General features: G+C 33.7%; 2 pseudogenes across 1 annotated transcript; one reads left to right on the top strand and one right to left on the bottom strand.

Moving 5' to 3' along the window:
- The window catches only part of LOC143634216 (uncharacterized), a 62013-nt pseudogene extending 55122 nt beyond the window's left edge, over window positions 1-6891 (top strand).
- Window positions 6892-7781: 890 nt separating this feature from the next.
- On the bottom strand, window positions 7782-10687 carry LOC143634223 (short-chain dehydrogenase RED1-like; annotated as a pseudogene). The gene is made up of 3 exons (XR_013153810.1): window positions 10341-10687; window positions 9307-9466; window positions 7782-8170 (listed from the first exon to the last, which is right to left on the bottom strand). The product of XR_013153810.1 is annotated as a short-chain dehydrogenase RED1-like (transcript).
- Window positions 10688-19268: the final 8581 nt, after the last annotated feature.

Below are 19268 nucleotides of genomic sequence, written 5' to 3'. Positions count from 1 at the left end.
GTCTTTACTTAAACCGAATTGTTATTTTCACCTTGGTTTATATTCTAATATTTTAATTGTTTCAATGATTTTATCCAATTTTCCTACTTACTTAAAAGTCAACCAACCAAAATTTCAAAAATTTTCAACCGCTAGTATTGGTTAGTCAATATTTCTAAAATTCAACAAATTTATTTACACATCTATTATTTAAAGATTTCAAAATAAATATGTCTCTTAAACCACACAATGGAACGAATCATGTGGACCATACGACGATCTAAATAATTATGGGTGCACACTTAATTATCGAAATCCCCGTATGGAAGTCATAGTTAGTACCCTTGGGTGCGATAACTCAGACCCGAGAATGTGGCAGGAAAAAAAACGATAGGAATGCGAATCATGATAAGGGCATGGTGGATACGCCGCCGGTACATCCTATATATAAGTGTCTTTATTATGTTTCTCATTTGTAGCGTTTTTTTCGAGTCCTGCAAGGATTTGACGTTATTCGTTTGTCAAAAAATTTTCTTGCAATTATTTTACCAAAGGCAATATTCGTTAGTAAATTTTTTTAGTTTATCTTAACTTCGGGAAGAAATTTCCTAAAGTAGTAGATACTGTGACATTCATCAATTTCGGGTCTCGATTGTATTCGTGTTGTAAACTCTTATTATGTAAACCGACTCAACATTTTTAGAACCTTACTTTATTATTACATAATATTATTATAGACCTCGATCATCAATAAACCGATATTTGTCATATTATAGTGACGCTAAGAAAAACATAAGGAGTTCAAAATGATTTTCGTAAAATCGTTATAAATTTTACAAACCTTTAAACTCATATTAAACTTTGATTGAAACCTAAGGGGGGTGTTTTGAAAATATGTATTATATATATATATATACATATATATATATATATATATATATATATATATATATATATATATACCCTAACCCTAATTATTTTTAAAAAGATAAACACAGCCGCTCTCTCTTTCTCACTCGGCACTTCCGGCGCCGTTTTCCGGCGACGGCGACTCTGGCTCACCACCACCGACCCCAATTTCCCCCTTGTCCGTTCGTTTCCTTCCAATATAGAGTTTTCCGGTAGCAACGATGAAGTCCGCTAACCCTTTTCCCTCTCTACTCGTTTTTCTGGCAACCGGAAAGCCGGCCGTCGTGGCCCCCGGTGCTCTGTCATCTCTCTCTTCGTGTTCTCTCTCTCTCTGCTCTCTCCGTCTCTCACTCTCTCCATCCCTCTCCCTCTTCGTCTCTGTCTCTCTCCCCGTCTCTCACTTTCTCTCCGTCTCTCCCTCTCTCTCACCCTCCGGTTTCTGATTTCCGTCTCCGGCAGGTTCGGCTCGGGTTCTTCCCGGTGTAGAGCCATGAGCATATACACGTCTAATAGGTAAAGTAATTTGGGCTTTAGTGTTATCAGTTTTCATATATCAATTATTAGATTTAAATTGTCAATAATCGGTTGTATCTTTCGGTTATATTCTTTGAAACGAGTTGGATGGGTATTGGGGAAAAGATGAACAGTCGGGTTTGAGTCTCATCCTAGACCGATTTTGGTATTATTTTTATTATGCTTAACAAATTACGGTTGCTATTAGTACTAATATTATTACATAAAAATTATTATTAGTTTTATTATGTTAAACTTACTATTATATACATTCATTATTAATATTATTATTAGTATCATTATTCTTATAAACATTAAAGTTGTTATTATTATTAATAAAGATCATATTGTTATTATTTATTAAAATCATATTTTTATCATTAATTATTAGCAATAATATTGTTATATTTATTTTGTGAACTCGGTTAGAAATCGAACCAACATCGAGTATGGTATCATTATTACTATCAGTATTATTTGTTATTATTATTATTATCATTTTTATCAACAACACTTAATTAATACCAAGATTTTTATTTCTTTAGCTATTATTATTAGCATTATATTATGTTAGTATTATTAATAATTATTATCATTATTATTATACTATATTAGTATTTGAAATATTAATTATTGTTATTATTATTATATCATTAATATCGGTATTGTTAAAGTTTAATATTATATTATGCTTCAACTCGTTTCAAAACCGAACCCCTCGTTATAAGTTTCAATATATAATATCAAGTTTAGTTCTACTTTCACGAAATATCAATGTTAATATTATCTTATTTATTCTATTTAAGGTGTCTTTCGTTTCAAGTCAGATCCGTTCTTTCTCGTTTGCTAGCTTGTGCATTATTTTATCTCTATCTAATATTCCCGGTTTATCAATCGAGGTGAGTCTTTCATACCCCGTTTTCCATCTTTTGTTTTGGGGGTGACATTTCATACTTATTCAACTAAATGCTTTATACTTGAATCTAAACCCACAAACATTGTTGTATACTTTACTTACATAAATGCTCGATTTGGTGTTCTATGCTTAGCTGCTTATATGCTTATGTGTTTACCGCTTTTAGAAGGTTGATTCATAAATCCGTGAACTATCTGGTATTCTCTTATAGCACGGTGTCGTGAATGTATTCTTATTAACGACCTCATGAAATCCGAATCTATTTGGTATTCTCTTATAGATGGTGCCGCTAATGTATTCTTATTAGCGACATCATTTTATCCAAGTTATTGCTTTTATTTATTGTTTCGTATACAAGTTTTGTGGCTTTTTCATTATTATATATTTATATGCTCAAACTTATGAATTGCTCACCAACCTTTGTGTTGAAAAACTTTATTTTATGAAATGTTACAGGTTTGAATTTTGTTGACTCAAGGACTTGACGAAAAACGTTACCAAGGCTATTAGGGTATTAGTAAAACGAATAATATAATTGCTACTTGTTTTCAAATTTGTTTGTATGAACGAGATGTGTTGTTTATTGATTTATGAAATAAAAGGAGTTGATTAAATATTGTCACTTTAAATAGTGTCTTATGTATTTGGGCAATTGGTTGCATCCCGGCATGTTCCGCCACCTTTGATCGGGGTGTGATAACTAGTTTCTAATAAATTATGTAAAATCAGTTTTTTGTTGATAGCAAAACCAAAACCAAACTGAAAAATCGGTTTTAAAACAACTTAAAACCCAAACCGTCGTTTTTTTATCGGGTTAGGTTATTTTGGTTCGGGTGCATCAGCTATTCCGGTTGTGGTTCAGTTAATTTGGTTTTGTGCACTTCTCTAAATTTTGGTGTGGGTCAATCTTTGTTCAAAACTTTAAATTTTATGAACAAATAGCTTACATACAATTACAAAAGTTATATAATCTAATAATAATAATAATAATAATAATAATAATAATAATATAACTTTTTGAATAAAATAATTTAGGGGGTTTTATACATTAAAACATGTTGGGTGATTTTGAACTCGTTTAATCTATTTGACCCGTTTCTTTTTAAACCAATTTTATTTCTAGTTGACATGTCAGAATTGAGACATTCCATAAGATTCAGATTATAGATGCAACAAAAACCTAAACTGAAAGGCCAAAGGTAGTATGGGATGATGTACAGGGGCGGACCCACATAGAGTGGGTCAGGGGTCTCCGGACACCAATTTTTTTAAATAAATTAATGGATTCGGTATATTAAATTTTACAAGGACCCCATGAAAACAATTAGTTGGACCTCATATTGTTGAAATCAAGGTTGGTGTGGTGGTAAATTTCCTTGTTTGCTAACCAAGAGGTCACATGTTCAATTCTAATTCAACCCATATCTTTATTCTTTTATAAATCCAAATGAAAACTACATGGCTTTTGTCTAATTTGTTATTTGTTGTGTTCTTTTTCAATAGAGAAACAAATTGCATCAACGGTTTTATAAGAAGTTAGTTACTTAAACACTACATTATATGTTATAGAGTAGTTTTATAACTTGAATTTTTAGGCTAATTATGCAAGGATCGTTGATAATAAAGTTTAAAATATGAATTTTAAGTTTGGTTTAGAATTTATGACCTGATTTCTTTAAACTTGAACGGGTTATGACTATATATTTTTGTTATGATATTTTATTTTGTTATGTTTTCATTGTCCCCAGTGGCGGATTAGACTCGAAACCGAGCAGAAGCGCTCAAAATTTTTTTCCCATATTTAATACAATGATAACGAAACAAATATAAAGAACACGACAACAAGTAAATTTAAACTAACTGGGTTAACGAACCAACAATGGCGGATCTATGTTGGGCTGTAAATATCTCCTCTTTGGTTTTTAATAGCTTGAAACCGAGCCATTACATCTTCTTCATTTACTTTATCAAACGTTTCTCTTTCGATCACACAAACTAAAGCATTGTTCAAATACTCATTACCCATTCGATTGCGCAAATCCGTCTTGATAAGCTTCATTTAGAGAAACATCTTTCAATGGTTGCAGTTGCAACCGGTAAAACCAATGCTAGCTTCAATATCCGATAAACCAAAGGAAAAGTTGTGTATTTTCCTGTTTCCACCATTACACGAGCAAGATCACCCATTCCACCAAGTTTTGCAAATTTACCATCTTCCTTAAAGTGTAATAAAAGGTCGTAAGATCACCCGGAATACACCCTCTTTCTTCGTTAGTAAAATCATTCGGATACATCTCTGAAAAAGCCACTATTTTAGATATGTCAAACTTGGAAAACGAATCACAGGGATTTAAACCCGACATATTTTCTAACAAAGTAATTGAGACCTCACTAAATCTATTTCCAAGTTCTTAAATTTGCATATCCAAGACCGTGTTAGAAACTTCAACCTCAAAATGATGTCGATTAGTAATGACATACTTCCGGTTTCTTTGATTACCGTAACTTTCCTCCATATCTAACAGATTAATCTTGTTTTTTTTCACAAAAATATGTAACTTTTGCCAACATCTTATCAAATCCGGTTTGTCTTAGATTATTCAATGCTCGATTTGTCCCGCTTATCAACTTAGACGCTTCCAACAAATCTTGACTCTTATTTTGAAGATGTTTTGATAAAGCATTTAAAAGGTGCGTATGATTTTTTGTTGTTGTTGTGAAAGGTAGGTTAATGGGTTTTTTTTGTTTGGGCTTTATCTTTTGATTGGGTTTAAAACATATATTAGTTGGGCTTAAAATCTTAGCCGGAACGTTATTTTTATCCAGCCGTAACGAAACACGAAAATCGACCAAATGTTGAGCCGTAGCCTCCAATGTTGAGCCGTAGCGGAGGCTACGGCTTGGCATAAGGTATGTCCACCCCTGATTGTCCCGACCCAACCCGAACGATGTTTGATCCGACAAGTTTAACCTTTGGTTGCGAAAATCTGACCACCGGAAAAAATGAACCCCAACGGGAAAAAATCTTGGGTCTGCCACTGATGATGTACACCCTTGACCCATATGGTTTAAATTTCTCTTTTGTTGGCCTTTTATTCCCCTCATTTTAGCATTAATGCAAGAAAGATCGAAGGGTAACTCAATGAGAAGCATCGTTTCTATCACCAAAACTGTAACCTTCTGTGTTACATTTCATGATTCATCACCATTTTAAATTAATTTTTAACTTAAACTATGTACACAACTATATAAATTTATGCGTGACATACCAGAACAAAGAATCAGAAAACAATGAAACACTAAAAAGACAGCGCATATGAAATTCTGAAAACGTTAACATGCCCAACCAACGATCAACTAATCATTCAACTTCCACCACACCTAAGGATACGCTTCAGATCCCTTCCAAACCCGCCTTTACAAGATCCGAGTCAACAACCAGTCAAGATTTCCCCAAGTAGCGAGTCGGTAAGCTGCCACCTGTCATATATAGTGTATTTTTTTGAAATTTGGTATTAAATTATTTATCATACACTTCAACCTCTAGAGTCATTTTTTACTACTTTTTTATATATATTTTCTGTTCCCCCATCATCAAAGACCCCAACTACTTCTCTTTGAATTGATAACTTTTTGTGTCCGTTTACTTTAAAGGCCGTGCAAGAATTTCTTGGCAAAACGGGTACGGTTGTTAGTTTCTGGATGGATCAAATCAAAACTCATTGTTATGTCAAGGTACGTCCTTATATTTTTCAGTTATAGAGGTTTAATTATAGGGTTTTGATTGTGTTCATTCGTTTAACTAATTAAACATACGAGGTTTCCTTGTTCGTGTTCGTTTGTTAAGAAAATGAGCATGTTTGTGTCCGTTTATGTTCATTCGGTAACAGTATAAAACAAACGGTTTACGAATGTAAATGAGCAAACATTGCTGACATAGATGAACCTACATAACTAACCTAAAACCAGTCAAAGTAACGTGAAGAACAATGTGCCGGGTCTAAGAATTTATTAAAACTAGAATAAGTTGTGATGGGCCAAAAAAATTTAAATTAAAATATTAAGAATCGTTTACGTAAATACGGACATAAATGAATGTAAACGTGCAAACATAAGCGAATTTAAACTAAACGAACAGATAGTTTTTGTTCATGTTTGTTCATTTATTAAATAATTAACATGATATGTTTATTTCTGCAGTATGCATCAGTGGAAGAAGCTATAGATACACGAAATGCTGTATGCAACTTGCAATGGCCTGTTAACGGTGGACGTCTGCTAATGGCTGACTTTGTGGACCCACAAGAAGTTAAGAACCGGGTGGGCCCGCAACCACCACCACAGCCATCTCCCAGCCTGAAACAACCACTACCCCTTCCATCCGCCCTCCAACGCTGTCTAACCCACCGCCAGTTAGGAACCGTGCACCACCGCCTCCTGAGAAAGTTGACCCGCCAATTGTGACATTGGATGATCTGTTTAAAAAGACGAGGGCTACCCCTCGTATTTACTACTTACCGCTTTCTGATGAACAAGTTGCGGCAAGGCTTAGGGCTCGGGAAATTTGGGAATGATTAGGGATTAGATCAGTGTAAAGATAGTGGTAGTGGTAAAGTAGTATATTCATATGTTTGCAGGTGATGCATTTAGGAACAGTGGGCCCGGGACGAGCTTGGTGGTTCGTTGATGAACGAACGTAAGTTTGTTCTTGTTCTAGGCCAAAACTGAGTTTGGATCTGGAAGTGTTTATCTGTATTGGGCTTTTTTTTATTTTATCAGATCAAATTGACATGTTTTATGTTTCATTTTATACAGCAGATTAATTTTTCCCCCCATATTATGGATCTTGATTGATAATACATTGGACTGATTTATGTTGGTCAAGGATCTTGTGTAATCACTTCTGCATTGGCTAGGGTTGCACGTTGATTTACCGTTGAGCTGCTGAAAGAAACCAGCCTAAAGCAAATCTATTATTTTTCCTGCGGTTTTGAGTAAAGAATTAATCGGACGACGATGGAACGGATGTTTTCTCATAATCAGCCGACGTCCATCGAGCATTTGCCTTGTAATACGGGTTGGTTTACAAAAATACCTATTGATGTTTCTAGGTACATTTCTTTTTTATCAAAATTTATTTTTTGGGCATATTCGGATAAACTTGTATATGATATTGAGTATTTGGGACGAGTATCATCTAATAGTCTAATACTATACCCGTATCTAAACTCATGATTTTTTTTATAGTCTTGAATCTGGTCCGTTATCCGTCCCTATGTTTATGTATCTTCAATGGATTTTAAGTTTCTTAGTTGGTACAAATTTGTTTTGTCTTTTGAGATGTCATGTCTAACTCGTGATAAATACGTTGTAATTGCGTTGACTTGTCTAATCCATTTCTATAAACTAATTTCAAAGTAGCGTCTCACGCCATCTATTATAGTTACCAATTCTAACAAAAAAAAAGTTGTAAATAAGTTATAAAATAACTTCAAGCTGCAGATATATAAAACTTATGAGCATTTCATAGCCTTTTTCAAAAGGAAGTCAGTGATAAAAATAGGCAAGTGGTACACAATAGCCATTATAGTTGAGTACCGCCCCAAAGAGAACCAAGCAGGTGGGTCTTCTTTCAAGATTGCAACTACTGTCTTGTTTGCAAACTCTTCCGATGCCATTGCTTTCGGACCTTGTGACAAATATGCTCGTTCTTTGATTGCGCCTTCATATTTCTTATACAGTTTCCACTCGGGCATCTTATTGTAGCTGGCTATAGCTGAATCTCCAATATTTGATCTTACGGCTCCAGGTACAACGTTAATTACATCAATACCGAGCGGCTTCAGTTCCAACCTGTGCAGTTTGGAATTTATTCAATATACATTCATATTGTAACCCTTTTATGCACAAAAATCAATATAAAGAAACTTTGTGGTTCAATCAGATTTTGGGTTGACTAATATAACCTTAAAATGTCATCTCGAACATGATCCATTTATTAAACAAGTCAACCTTAACATGACCCATTTACTAAACGGGTTAACCTGTTTAAGTGGTTTAAAGGTTTGTATTTATATTTTTATAGGGGGTTATTTAAAAACTGTAAGAATTTAAAGTTTGTTATTTTGATATCATTTTTCAAAATGAAACTAATTTTCCGTCTTGAGATCAATGCCTGTTTTCAAATTTCAAAATGAAACTAACTATAAGTATATAAAACCAAGTTTTTTACTTTCCAATCAATGCCTATTTTACTAAACTAAATATAATCCCATGAGGCATTTCGTAAAGTTATATATCGCCCCTAAGCATATAAACTACACCTGGAAAACATGAACCATTCTTAAGAAATGGGTTAATTTGGGTAAAGAGATTTTGCTATCGTTCATTTGGGTCTACTAAACTTATATAACAGGTCACTATTATAAAACTTGTTAACTTAAATCAAGTCCAAATGGATGAGCACTACCCACCACCACCACTAGTTGCCATAAAAGCAAATACACCCATTTTAATACTTCTTCCCCCCCTAAAACGGCCCATTTCAAGGCTTGTTTTTACTCTGAGACCGTTTTCCAGGCTTAATACAGACCTTATTAGTTTCCAACATAAAAGCATTTTTACATACAAGTTTATCCTCCTACATTAAATATGGCCAATTATTAATAAAAGTGACGGAAATAAGAAAATCTATGACCGATTACTCCTCAATGGTAAACTTGTATGTATGTACTCTTTATTTTGCTTGATGAGACCACCAATGCTCATAGGCTTTGAGGGCGGTACGCCTCATGCCTATGAGCATATCAGTTTACCAGCAAAACTGTATTTCGAAGTGTAAACATGTGCATCGATTCTATTATACTTGTCAATAAATTGACATATACAACTTGGATTTCATGATGTTTTATATCTCTAAAGTGAAAAGTATTTTGTATAGATATGGGTAACGGTATCAAGATATGAGAATATGTCAAGTGATCACTAACCTTAATGTATCAGTTAGCGCGTGTAAAGCAGTTTTCGATGCACTATACACACCTGACCATGGTCCGGGTGCCAGAGCAGTTACACTTCCGGTGTTCACAATCTTTCCCTTCTTTCTTGATGCCATGTGAGGAACAACAGCTTGAATCAACCTCATGGGACCTACATATGGCACAAGCAATGTATAACTAATCAAGATTCTCAACACTAATAAATGCTAAGTATATAAATACTGAAAAGGTCCAGAAAAGAAAGACGAGAACAAATACTTTAGGCAAAACCGAGTTTAAACGTTTACTAGGATTAACTAACTACTTAGTGTCTAACCTTTTGGCTAATCTATCAATTACAATTATATATTGTTGTGTATTGGACATATAGTTTGTGTTGTGTGAAGACTTGGGTCTCAGTTTGGACCCAGTTACTTGAAGACATGTTTATTGGGTTAAATGAAGATTTAAGATATGAGAGCTTTTTTGGACATTCCCTATATCTCTTATTATGGTCTGTTTATTTTTTCCTGTTCTCTAACTTTGCAACCCTGATTTAGTCTCTATCGGTGAGATCAGAAAGCAATAATAAATTCCTGGCTGCACCCTGTGACTGTGAGAACAGTGTTAGGTTTCGGAAGACCTTTCGGGCCTAATCGGGTGGAAGGCTCGTCTGGCTTTCTTGTTTCTTAAGTAAGAAACCCTAATTGAGTCGATACATATACCATCTATTGTAATTATATTCACTTGTACATTTGAGCAATAAAAAAGAAACTCTAGTTGCATCCCGTGGCGTAGTACGCCTTAATCAAACCACGTAAATCTGGTGTTGTTGTTATACTCTTTCGTTGTGTGTCTGTGATAGTTTATTTCCAACGTATACTTTCTCTAATCGATAGTATTAAAGATCAAATTCTTGAATCAAATTACTCAAATTTTCCTTAATTTTTAAAACAACTCTAATCCAAACCAGAACTAATATAAATAAGAACAACGCAATCATCAACAACAACAAACTCATAAATCAATATCATAAAAACAAATACCGTAAACATTGGTGTTAAACGTATGTTCCACTTGAGAAAGAGGAACCTCCAAGACACTGGACGCCAGCGTTATTAACAACAACATCTATCCGGCCGAACTTATCGATCACATTCGCCAAAACCTCTCGAACACGCTGATCTGATAGCACGTCAAGCTCTTGAAGAAAGTAAACGTCAGGAGCGCCGTTCAAATCAGCCATGGAAGAGATCGAGCGTGCCGTGGCAACCACCAGACAGCCCTTGGCCGCGAAAGCACGGGCCAAGGCGTTGCCGATGCCGCCGGTGGAGCATCCGGTGACGAGCACCACCTGTTTGTGAAATGTTTCCATTAAGAGAACCAAAATGAAAGTGAAATATTGGTAGAGGCGGCCGTCAAGCTGGAAATTAGTATTATGCTGTCCTATGGTGGGACCACAACTAGCTTACTTTACTATGATGGGACCGGTGGGAATTATATTTGTATTTATCTATCTATCTATAATATGTTATAATTTTAAGAATTAACACAAGATTAGTGCTAAAACTTGAGAACTTTAGAAAATTTAGTAAAGAGAGAAAGTAGTGAAATGTATCACTTATGAATTTGTATGTATGAGGTGCATCTTCTTCTTTACATTGAGCTAGTATTTATACTACAAAAGATTAACCTTTTCTCTAGACAAGATTAACTATTTGATGGTCATGTAGTATGGGACATTATCAATAAGTTTGACAAAGAGCTCATCCACTTGCTTGGTAGATCTAGATGGGTAAATCTTGATCTTGAATAATAGATATTCATAACACTCCCCCTTGGATGACACTTTGCAAATTTTGGGATATTGAATTACTGCCTCATTAAAAACCTTGCTAAAGGAAAACCCAATCGGAAAAAACTTTAGCTAAGGGAAAAAGAGTGCAGTATATAGCTCCCCCTCAAATTGCAGGTCGTTACATTGTTCGTACATGGCGCATGCCAATATCATGAACATGTTTCCTGAATGTTGCTGTGGGAAGTGCTTTTGTGAAAAGATCAGCTGAGTTGTTGCTGGACTGGACATATCTCATTTCAACCTGATTGTCTTTAATAAGGTCTCGAGTATACTCAAAGTATCTTGGTGGTATATGCTTTGTTCTGTCACTTTTGATATATCCTTCCTTCATTTGCGAGACACAAGCTGCATTATCTTCATAGATAGGAGTTGGAATTCGATCTTTCTCTAGTCCACAAGAAATCAATATGTGTCGTGACATAGATCTTAACCATACACATTCTCTTGAGGCTTCATGCAATGCAATGACTTCAGCATGATTTGAAGATGTTGCAATGAGTGTTTGTTTCTGAGAACGCCATGAAATCGCAGTTCCTCCATTCTTAAATACATATCCAGTTTGAGATTTTGCTTTATGGGGATCAGATAAATAACCTGCATCTGCATAACCAACTAACCCTTCTTTTGAATCGTTAGGATAAAATAAACCTAAATCAACAGTTCCTTTTAAATACCGAAAAATATGTTTAATGCCATTCCAATGTCTTTTAGTAGGGGATGAACTGAATCTTGCCAATAAATTAACTGCAAAAGAAATGTCAGGTCTTGTACAGTTAGTAAGATACATAAGTGCTCCAATTGCACTGAGGTATGGTACTTCGGGACCAAGAATCTCTTCATTATCTTCGCAAGGACGAAATGGATCATTGTCAACATTGAGTGATCTAACAACCATCGGTGTGCTTAAAGGATTTGCTTTGTCCATATTGAAACGTTTTAAGAGTTTCTCAGTATAAGTTGACTGATGCACAAGTATCCCATTATGCATATGCTCAATTTGTAAACCAAGACAATATTTGGTTTTTCCAAGATCTTTCATTTCGAATTCTTTCTTTAAAAGAGCAATTGCTTCATTAATTTCCTTTTGTGTCCCAATTAAATTTAGATCGTCAACATACACAGCTATGATCACATATCCTGATGTTGTCTTCTTGATGAAGACACATGGACAAATAAGATTATTTGTGTATCCTTTGCTTATTAAATAATCACTCAAACGATTGTACCACATCCTTCCAGATTGTTTCAGTCCATACAAGGATCTTTGTAATTTGATGGAATACATTTCCTTAGGCTTTGAGCTTATTGCATCGGGGAGTTTAAATCCTTCGGGAATTTTCATATAGATGTCACTATCTAGTGATCCATACAAGTAAGCTGTGACAACATCCATAAGGCGCATCTCTAAATTTTTAGAGACTGCTAAGCTGATTAAATATCTAAACGTAATAGCATCCATGACAGGAGAATACGTTTCCTCATAGTCAATTCCTGGCCTCTGAGAAAAACCTTGAGCTACAAGTCTTGCTTTATATCTTGTAACTTCATTTTTCTCATTTCGTTTTCTCACAAAAACCCATTTATATCCTACAGGTTTCATTGACTTTGGTGTAATGACAATAGGTCCAAAAACCTTTCGATTGTTTAGTGAGTTTAATTCAGCTTGCATAGCATCTTTCCATTTGTTCCAATCTTGTCGATTTTTACAATCATCTACAGATTTTGGTTCAGGGTCATCATTTTCTTCCATGATATCGCTTGCCACAGAATAAGAAAATATATCATCAATATTTTTCATTTCATCTCGATCCCACATTATATGTGATTTACCATAGTTTATTGACAATTCTTTATTGGAATCATTTATTTCTTCCTGAGGAAATGTTATATCATTTATTCTTTCCTGAGGGAAGGTTTTGTCAATCATTCCTTCCTTAGGGTCAGTATCCTTCTCAGAACCCTTTCTTTTTCGAGGATTTTTATCCTTTGAACCGATTGGCCTTCCACGTTTTAAACGTTTTTGAGATTCATGAGGCGCATTATTATGGTTTTGCTTGCTTGGAATCTCAACTCGAGCTGGAGCATTAGCAGCTGGTATATGAGATTTAGTGACCCTGTTTATATCAGTAAATGCATCAGGTAACTGATTTGCAATTTCTTGTAGATGTATTATTTTTTGAACCTCTGTCTCACTTTGTTTTGATCTTGGGTCTAGGTGTAACAATGATGGCACACACCATGATATATCTCTTTCTTGCTTTTTCATTTCTCCCCCTAATGCTGGGAACATTGTCTCGTTAAAATGACAATCAGCAAAACGTGCTGTAAATACATCACCTGTTAAAGGTTCAAGGTATCTTATGATGGAAGATGTTTCATATCCAACATATATTCCCAACCTTCTTTGGGGACCCATTTTTGTGCGTTGTGGTAGTGCAATAGGAACATACACAGCACAACCAAAAATTCTAAGATGAGAGATATTTGGCTCATTTCCAGAAACAAGTTGTGTGGGAGAGTATTTATGATTTGCACTTGGTCTCATGCTGATTAATGATCCAGCATGCATAATTGCATGACCCCAAATAGAAACAGGGAGTTTTGTCCTCATTATTAATGGTCTAGCTATTAGCTGAAGGCGTTTGATCAACGACTCGGCTAAGCCATTTTGTGTGTGTACATGAGCAACAGGGTGTTCTACAACAATTCCCACAGACATGCAATAATCATCAAAAGCATGTGATGTAAATTCTCCCGCATTATCAAGCCTTACTCTTTTAATGGTATAATCCGGAAAATGTGCACGTAATTTGATAATTTGAGCAAGAAATTTTGCAAAAGCAACATTACGAGTCGATAATAAAGAGATATTAGACCATCTGCTGGATGCATCTATTAAGACCATGAAGTATCTAAATGGTCCACATGGTGGATGAATTGGTCCACATATGTCACCTTGAATTCTTTCAAGAAACATTGGTGTTTCTTTATCGACTTTTAATGGCGAAGGCCTTGTAATTAATTTTCCAAGAGAACAAGATGTACATTGAGGCATTTTATCTATTTTGTGGATCTTTTGACCTTTCAGTGGATGCCAATGTGTATTTTCAATGATCCTTTTCATCATTGTGGATCCTGGATGGCCTAATCTGTCATGCCATAAGTTTATGATACCAGAATCGCAACAATTTTCTTTGACTGCCATATGTGCTTGAGGCACATTTATATATGTATAATGCAAACCAGAATGGAGCATTGGCAATTTTTTCAATATTTGATCTTTGCTTATGATATGCAAATATTTTTCATTACTAACAGTCCTTGACTGAGTATCATATCCATTATGATATATGTTCCTGAAACTCAACAAATTTCTTGTTGATTTTGGGGAAAATAAAGCATTTTCTATTTTGAGCTTTGTACCATTTGGTAATGCTAAATTAGCTTTTCCCACTCCTTCTATCAAGTTTGTAGGACCTGATATTGTATTGATGATCCCTTTTGTTGGTTTCAGTTCATAAAAATATTTTTTAGATCTAAGTATAGTATGCGTGGCTCCACTATCCGCTATACATATATCTTCTTCATTTGTTTGATCTTGTGCTCCGGTGATTTTCATTTTAAATCTTGAAAAATATTAAGAGAGAAAAAAAAATAAGTGTATAACGAAGACATATGATATTTTAATAAGAACTTTAATTGAAACACAAGTAGTACATGGAAGAGAAACTACATAATTAAAGATAATGAGAACACACTTAATAATTGCATCTAATTATAGTAGTCAAGCAACTTTGTTTCAAAGTTCCATCCTAAAGTCTTCAACGCTCAGCTCAGCATTGATATTATTAAAGTTATCAACATGGTTCACTTCTTTCTCTTTTCCATTTAGAGAGGCTTGGTACAGTTCACACAGATGTGGAGCTGTGCGACAAGCCTTTGCCCAGTGGTTTGTACTTCCACATCTAAAACATGAAGTGCCATTGTTTTCGGACCTACCAGCTTCATTCCATTTATTTTGGTGGTTGGAATTGGTATTGTGTGGGACATGATAATTATTGGCTCTCTGGTTACGACCACGACCACGGCCACGACCACGACCGTAAGAGTTATTGTTCCATTTGAATGGATGCTTACGATCATTAAAATGCCTTTTGTCAAAATGACCACGTCCACGTCCACGGCCTCGTCCTCGACTTTGTTCCCATTTATGATCAGAATTTTTATGAGAACTTTTGTGAGCAACATGTGCTTCTGGTATTGCTAATGAACCCGTGGGACGAGATTGATGATTTTTCATCAATAATTCATTATTTTTCTCGGCTACAAGGAGTAATGCATTTAGATCAGAGTATCTCTTAAAATTCTGCAAACGATAATGTGTTTGCAAGTTTATATTTGATGCATGAAACGTGGAGAAAGTTTTCTCTAACTTTTCTTCCTCTGTTACGGGATACCCACAAAATTCTAGCTTTGAACAAATTCGGTATAAAGCAGAGGTGTAATCATTTACCCTCTTAAAATCTTGGAACCTAAGACTGTTCCATTCATCTCTAGAAGTAGGAAGTAAAACTTCCTTTAGATGACCGAATCTGCTTTTCAAATCTTCCCATATCATATATGGGTTATCATAATTAAAATACTCATGCTGTAGCAATTCATCAATATGTTTATGGATGAAAACATCAGCTCTTGCTTTATCCTGGTCAGAGCAATCATTGTATTCTTGGATTGCGTCTAACACATCCATAGATTTTAAATGTCTTTTGACATTTGCTGTCCAAGACATATAATTTTCTCCAGAAATGTTGAGTGCTGGGAATTCGAGTTTTGCTATATTTGACATTTTGTTGCTAAACATAATAGAGCAAATAATAAGATAAATATTAGAATCCATATATATCAATCAACAATGAGATACAATACATTGGTAGTGCTATAAACATATAAAAGAAAAAGAACATGCCGAACTCTTCAGATGGGAGATTAAAAATTAGAATGAGAAGTAGTATAAGCATTATAGTGACCAACATCAAAACCGGGTGAATCATTTTGAGAATTTTATCTTGGATAAATTTAATAAGAAGAATGTTTGTTGTAAATGAAATGGGGTTAATGATTGTTATTTATAGTGGAGGTTTATAACCCATTTATAACGGTTATATTACCGTTTATAACGGTAATATTACCGTTTGTGTGTGTGTATATATATAATATATAATATTAATTATTTTAAAGTAAGATAATAATTAAGATATTAAATACAGTTTATTTTATAAAATATATATAATTAGTATGCACAATAATAAGAATAGAATTGTTAGTGTAAATAAATCTAACTTCTAAATGAGATATTAGTGTGCATATATAAATAAAAGTTAGAATAGTTATCAAATTTTAATAACAATGTTTATACACATTATTGCTATTACTCAGTATATTAGTTAGTATATGTATATGCATAGATATATATCTAATGTACATAATTAAAGAAGTGTTTATGATGCTTATGTAGATACCTTTGTGTCTATTACCTTTCTTGGTTAGGATATAAGCGGCTCGTGCTGATAACGTGTTATAATTTTAAGAATTAACACAAGATTAGTGCTAAAACTTGAGAACTTTAGAAAATTTAGTAAAGAGAGAAAGTAGTGAAATGTATCACTTATGAATTTGTATGTATGAGGTGCATCTTCTCCTTTACATTGAGCTAGTATTTATACTACAAAAGATTAACCTTTTCTCTAGACAAGATTAACTATTTGATGGTCATGTAGTATGGGACATTATCAATAAGTTTGACAAAGAGCTCATCCACTTGCTTGGTAGATCTAGATGGGTAAATCTTGATATTGAATAATAGATATTCATAACATAATATATATAAATGAAGACATAAAAATCCTATGTGTCGCGATATGGTTGCTTCCTTTTTTTTGGAGTCACCAGATTTGCTTGATTTTTAAATGGAGACTTCTCATGCGTTTGATAGAATTTATAGGTATTGGTCTTATCAAACCCAGATAATTTTTAAACGGGTTATAACATCTCATTAAATTAAAAACCAATCTCACCAAATATTTGATATAAAAATCCTATAAAGTAGGGATATACTAAAAATTAATATATGATATATTTAAAAAAAGATAATATAATTTATAATTTATAATTTATAATTAAAAAACTAATTTTATAGTAAATAAAATAAACGGATCTTGGGTGTCATCAAACTCATATAGCTTTTAAACCGGGTTATAACATCTCATTTATTTGTAAAACAATTTATTATCAAACCATAAATATATTATAAACTTTCATATAATAAAAACAATAAAAATTCAAAAAATAAATAAATATTAAACACAAATATAATAAAACAACCCCTGTAATATGGGGGATAATTGTTTTATATTATTTGTTTTTAATATTTATTTATTTTTTGAAATTTTATTGTTTTTATTATATGAAAGTTTATAATATACTTATGATTTGATGATAAATTGTTTCACAAATAAATGAGATGTTATAATAAAAAAAGATGATAAACACACACCAAGCATATACGTGTTATATTTCCTGTAAACTTTTGGTCCTATGAAAACCAATGTGGTATTCTTCTTTCTTCATGGACTACTAGTTGGCAGTTACAACATATTCTTTCCACAATTAAACCTAATGGTAGTCCAAAATTCAAACAGTCTCGTTCAGTTTTGATTCAATGTAATAACAAACCAAGTATGAGCAAACCTTGCTTCGTTCAGTTCATTTGTTTTGCTCGAACTGTTATTTAGGTTATTATTTTTAGAGGTGAGTTATTGTACAATAATGAGTTATCTTACATTACGTAAGCGACACTATTAAATGTCGAGATCAATTTCACGCGGTGACATAAATGTAAATAACCTAAATGACTAAATCTAATTTCACACTCTTTGATTGAATTAGACACCTCAATTCGTTGCATAAATATGCAAATTCAATCCCAATCTACGAGTCAATTCCAATGTCGCTCTGTAAGATTAAATATATGGCCATTATAATCATTTATATTATATTAGATCAAATAATTAATTATATCTTATCATATATTAGTTTGGTAATTGTTGATGGGCCATATTACCCTTACTAACTAATAAAGGGTTTCCCCTTGGGTGTATATATAGAGAGATAAATATTAACATCATAACCTAATCTCACACACATACAATTTTGTGTGTCTCATCTCTCCTAAATCATGTTCCTTTCAAGAACCATAACACCATCCTTAACTATACATCCTAAAGGGGAACTCGATCAAGCTGACAACTATGTCGTCTACATCCATACTCTGCTGCGATTACTACTCTCCATGTAACAATTTGGATTTTTCATATAATATATACCCAAACCGTTTTCATTATCAAGTCATTAATATTTTATTATTATTGTTTATTTTATTTATTTATTTTATCAAAATAACTTTCATTCGTATACAAATTACACCCTAAACTATAGTTTTAACCCCTTTATGCACCCACCTCTTTAGTACAAGGACTTATTTGCAAATATGTTTATTATAATTCATTCAACCCATTAACCCAGAATGAAACCCGTTAACCCAGACCGGTTTAGGTCCAACCCGTATACCCAAGTTCTTGTCTTGAGCCGTAATTTTCGGTATATACATGGAATTGATCGTAGGAATCGTTTATATTACATAATTGTGCATTCACTGACATGTCTAATTAAGGAAAAAACGATATGATATATGGGAATTGGGGTATTTACCAATCGGCGGTATTTCATAATACTATTAGGTCATTAACAGTTGTATTCAATCCAATTAAACTCGTCGGGACGTTGCTCTGGGCATCGCGAGAAGGAACCCTATGATTAATTTCGTTTTTAAGCTGCCAATGCATGTTCTTGACTCATCTTTTGGCCGTCGGTTTCGTGGTGACCGTTCTCCATCGTTACGCATTAGGATCTGGTAATTGTTGTATGATTTCAATTCGTTTTAATCTAATTACATTAACCCTAACCTTAATTTAACCAATATGCAACGGATTAATCGATTTAAAGATTAGGGTTCTTAATTGATTTAGGGATAAAATTGGTTGTTGTATATAAGCTATTG

Source organism: Bidens hawaiensis, unplaced genomic scaffold (genome assembly GCF_021521415.1).
Source record: "Bidens hawaiensis isolate Kalapana, Puna unplaced genomic scaffold, B.hawaiensis_p1.1 tig00007035_1, whole genome shotgun sequence".
In the NCBI taxonomy this organism is placed as follows: Eukaryota; Viridiplantae; Streptophyta; class Magnoliopsida; order Asterales; family Asteraceae; genus Bidens; species Bidens hawaiensis.
Note: the sequence above shows the minus strand (reverse complement) of the source record. Positions and strands in the feature narration are given on the sequence as shown.